Below are 5407 nucleotides of genomic sequence, written 5' to 3'. Positions count from 1 at the left end.
TGGGGTCCTCCCGTTGGGGTCCTCCCGTTGGGGTCCTCCCACTGGGGTCCTCCCGTTGGGGTGCTCCTGTTGGGGTCCTCGCATTACCCGTTCTCAACTGCCGAGCTGTCTTCCGACCCCACATTTACTATTTCAGACGATTTCTTGGAATGGTGACGGGCCTGTGAGGGATAAGTGTGGGTGACCGAGGAAATAGATCGGGGTGCCCTCAGAAGGGAGCTTCAGTAGGGAAAATGTACTATGTGCAGTCAGGACAGCTGCGGTGCCTGAAGCTTGCCAGGGGCCGACTCCCGGGCCATGGGAGGAAGTGACTCCTCAGATGTTTCTGTGGGGCTCAACCTGGGGCGTGCAGGAGGGAGGTGCCTCTGTGTAATTATTAAATTTGTTTCCTGTTTGTTCCCTTCTTTCTCACACGGGGAGCCCCGTGACTCCTGCCTGGAGCTTAGGCAGCCTCCTAATTTTCTCTCAGGGACAGGATCCGTCAAGGCCAGTCCTCCCAGCTGGCCATCACACCCTGTTAGACTAGCTGGCTGCAGATTCGGAGCTCACACAGAGGGTCAGTCCTGGGCAGCCACTGTCTGGACCGATTTTGTGCCTTATCCTCACCTTGGGCAAGGATGGCCGTCAGGAATGGCTTTCAAAATGTTTGAGTCAAAGAATCTGTCTATAATCTGCAGGTCCCTGCCCGCTGACCCGCCTGCTGACCTACCCAGTGACTTGGCCTTAAAGCCGGGTCACTCTGCACCCTGCTCCGGTCACCCGCCCACCTCTTCCTCTGTCTAATCAATGGTCCATCCACTCACTAGATTCTAGTTCACAAAGTCTGGGGAGCCTTGGGGGGATGGGAAACGGGGATCAAAGGGAAAACTAAAGAATCTGAATTGTCCCTGGTGTTTTAAAAAAATATTAGCACTGGGAGGATGGCTTATTGGTAAGCTGCTTGCTTCACAGGGGTGAGCTTGATCTCCAGCATACGCATTAAAAACTGGGTGTTGGGGCTGGAGACGGCTCAGCAGGTAAGAGCACTGGTTGTTCTTGCAAAGGACCTGGATTTGGTTCCCAGTACCCACATGGCAGCTCACAGCAATCTTTAACTCTAGTTCCAGGAGATCCAGTGTCCTCTTTGGGCCTCCATGGGCACCAGGCATGCACATGGTGCACATATATGCATTCATTCATATACGTAAAATAAAAATAATGTTGGGCCGGGCGGTGGTGGCGCACGCCTTTAATCCCAGCACTCGGGAGGCAGAGGCAGGCGGATCTCTGTGAGTTCGAGACCAGCCTGGTCTACAAGAGCTAGTTCCAGGACAGGCTCCAAAACCACAGAGAAACCCTGTCTCAAAAAAACCACACACACAAAAAAAAATAATAATGTTGGTTTTTTTTTAAGTTGACTGTAATGGAGAGTGATTTTTGCAAACCCCAGCGCTGGGGACTCTGGGGTCCCCGGGGCTCACTGGCTGACCGTCCTGCCCCAGATCCCAATGAGAGATGCTGTCTCGGAATACAAGGTGGATGAGGAGCGCTTCAGGAGGAACCATGTCTGAGGTTGCCCTCTGGCTTCAGGCCCGTGTGCATCTGCATACACAGTCAAGTATTAACTTAAAATCTCTTTGTTAACAATTCAAGAGTACCTACTAATTCAGCAAGAGCAGGGGTCTATGTCTGCAGCTGCTGGACAGACTGGAGAGACGCCAGGGAAGAGCAGGTAAATAAAAGCGTCTAGACCATAGGCTGGCCTTGCCCTCCTCACTCTATTCAGAGGCTTGAAGGTGGGGAGGGACCAGACTGGCCAAGGGCACCTGGCATCTTACACAGGGCAGACCCCACCTGTCTTTTCAACCCCTAACTTTGTTCTTTCTCAAGAGCCATGCAGAGTGGTTTGCCATGAGACCAGAACAACCAAACAGACAAGCCCATGCATCTGCAGGTGACTCACAGGTGAGTGTCCTGACCCCTGGCCACCTCCCCACGCTCATGCTACCTTTCTCATGACTTTGAATAATTACAGCTCTGGTAATGGAACTAATGGGCCAGGCATAAGCTCTCTTCACCTCAGTTTCCTTATCCGTGAAATGGGGACAGTCAGAGCTCCCACGTAATGGGGCTTTCGGGAGGAAGCCACCCGACATTAACACGTTAGAGGCTCAGCACGGGGTCGCATGGGCTTTAGATGTTAAATCAGGGCTTGTGTAAATGATCCTGTGATCCTCTGCCCCAAGTATCCCCTCTCTGACTTTGACTTTATGGTCATCATTCGGAGGGTCTGATTGGCAGCTTTCCCAGGTCGCTTGCACCCCGGACAATGGGTGAAAACATTTTACCTTGGTAGCTAAGTGGCCAGGCACTGGAGACCCAGCAATAATCCTGAGTTCGACTCAGTTTCTTTTCTGGCTGTGGAGGTGAGAGTCTCGGGACGATGTTGCCTCTCTGCCATAGGGGCTTGCGGTGTAGCCCTGTGGCTTCAGAAGACAAGAGCACGTGTGATTTGTAAGCGTTCCAGGGGATGGCACTGACCAAGGGACCAAGTCTGAGGCAGCAGAGCCCTCAGCAGGCGGGCCATGGCACGGGCGCACTTCAGCCCTTGGCCGGCGGCTGGTGGGACATAATACTCCCGTCTCGGCAGGGATGAAATGATGAGTCGCGGGACTCGCTTAGCGGAGCTGCTGTTCCAGTCATTGCCAAAGCTATAATCATTAATTTTCCCCATTGCCAAGGCTATAATCATTAATTTCCCCCATGGCTATTCGGTAAGAGCAGGTGTGGTGACTTGCGCTTTAAAAAAGCTCCTGTCGTCCCGGGCCCCGCCACTAGAGGGCAGGCTCTGCCCGCCGAAGGCAGCACCGTGGGCTGACATTATGGGGGTATCCAGAGCCCAGGCATGTGAGTGTTTCAAAATACCAGCCGTTTGTCTCTCCGTTTGCCCATTCTTTCCCTCATAATCCGTGGTGTCTCGCGGACACAGCTTCTTTCCTATAACTTAGTCACAATGAAGCCTACCTATCCCCGCCCCCCCCAACTGTCCCTTCCCCCAAGAAAATCCAATGCTTTTACTCTTTGAAGGTAAAATAGCCATTCAGACTTCTCCTTTAGGCCAAAGAGGAATACATGACTCACTTTTCACTCCTGCAGACTTTGTTTCTGTTCATTTGGAGACAGTCTTACTAGGTAGCTGAGGCTGGCCCCGACCCCCTGACCTCTGCAGTACTGGATAGCAAGTGTTTGCCATCATGTCTGGCTTTCTCCAGAGCTGTGGGCTCCGGGCCTCATCTGATTTCCCAGGGCTACTCTGGTGAAGGATGGTTAGAAGGAGCTCGGCCTATGGCAGCGTCCACCACAGCCTGCAGCCCAGCACCGCGGGGGCGGAGCCTCTGGGATTCCGGGCTGAGCCTAGCGAGGCCCCCAGGGAGAGCGGGCGCTGGCCTCCAAAGCCCCTGCCGCTGCGGTGGGACCCACGGCTCATTCATTTCCTTTGCTGTCTTGCTTTCTTCTCCTCTGTCACTTCCTGCTGTCCTTCTGGACAGAATATTGTATTGCCACAACCGTGTTTAGCGTCCCAGAGATCGAACTCAGGTCGTCAGGCTTGCCTGCACGGCAAATGCCTTCACCCACTGAGTCATCCTGCCAGCACCTTAACTAACTAAGTTTTGTTGTGAAATCAAGTCTTGGTTTATTAACTTACTGGATGTCTGGAGCATTTTTCTAATATTAGTACAGGCTTTAGCTTTTTCACTTGAATACTCTTGTTTGACTGGGATATCTTAAAAATTTATTTATTTTGCGTGAGTGTGCACGTGTGTGTATGTGTGCGCGCGTGTGTGTACGTGTGTGTATGTGTGTGCATGTGTGTGTATGTGTGTGAGTGTGTGTGTAGGTCACAGGACACTAGGAAGAGGCTGGGTTTCTCCTTCCATCATGTGAGTTCTGGATCAAACTGGAGCTCTGAGGCTTGGTGGCCAGCTCCTCTGCCTGCTAAGCCATCTTCCATACCCACCTGAGCAATGTTTGTCATCCCGAGTTTATGAGGCATTTATAGGCATTCAAACCAAACACATTGACAGTAAGTTATAAACTTATAGAAGGTAGGCATAGAAATCAAACATTGATAGTAACAAGTTTATCTTAAAAGACTTGTTTGGTATACGTAATTTTACTCCTTATTTACTTATTTAGAATAGAGCAGATTGCACGTTGGCTAGATGGATTCGGTAGCTTGTCTAACCTAATGCCGTCTGGAGAAGGACTAATTGATAATTATGTTCTGAGGAATGACAAAAATATTAAGGGTTTACTTTCCATCATCAATCCGTCATGATCTGTAAGAGCAGTAGCAGTGTATTTAGAGAGAGCAAACAGTGCGGTTCGTCACGTAGAAGAGTCTGCAACCTGAGCGTGGGTCTTTCAGGCAGCTTTTGTTGGTCTTTCCGAAAGTGAGCTCAGGTGTGAACGTTGTGTGTTCCTGCCAAAGCTGCATTAGGGTGCCAGCATTCAGCACAGGCTAGAAGCACCCTAGATTCGTTAGGTTTTTTATTTTGAATTTATTTGGGGGAATTTTGCATTCTGAAACCTTTTATTGTTGAAAATGTTCATGACGCCCGCGTTCCACGGTTTGAAAACCCTGGAGCTCAGAATCTTCGCAGCTGGCGAAGGCATGGCGCACTCTTCCCACGAGGTGGCGCTGTCGCATCGTTCAACGCGTGAGAGACCGCACCACCTCCCTTGCCTGCCAGAGTATTGAACATTTCCGTTCTCCGTATTCTCTTCCAATGAGTACACACACACAGACACAGACACAGACACACACACACACACTATAGTTATTAGCACATGTGGTTTACTGGGACAGCTCTAAAACACATTTTGCTATGGAAAAGCTTTGAACTACAGTTAGGAAAAACGTACAGGTTCAGCAATAGTTAACATACTCCAGTCTTGAAACAAATTTTCACATTGTTTTATCTTATCACTTTTAAAGAGTTACAGGATTGCCTGAGTTGGTGGCACCTGCCTTTACTCCCAGCACCCGGGAGGCTGAGGCAGACTGTGAGTTGGAGGCCAGCCCGGTCTACAGAGTGAGTTCCAGAACAGCCAGGGCTATGTGGAGCCTCTTGTCTTTAAAAAAAAGGGGGGGGGGAGAGACATAGGTTGGATCAGTAATGTCCTGTGCTTAGCAAAACCACACTATCTTAGGAATGTTCTGAAACACACCATATTTCAGTTGGTATTTGTTCTGGGGATCCCTCAGGCTCTAACGAGGGGAGGGGAGGGGATACTTCTTCTTTTTCTCCTGTCCAGTTTCCTGATTAACATGTGATGGTAATGTCTGAACTCTCTCCAGATAATGACCATCCTCTCCACCCTGTGTCCTCTGGGCTTGGGACGGAGCCTGGAGCCTTGTGCCCAC

This window comes from Microtus ochrogaster, unplaced genomic scaffold, assembly GCF_000317375.1.
Source record: "Microtus ochrogaster isolate Prairie Vole_2 unplaced genomic scaffold, MicOch1.0 UNK87, whole genome shotgun sequence".
NCBI classification, from domain to species: Eukaryota; Metazoa; Chordata; class Mammalia; order Rodentia; family Cricetidae; genus Microtus; species Microtus ochrogaster.
This window is presented reverse-complemented; position numbering follows the sequence as displayed.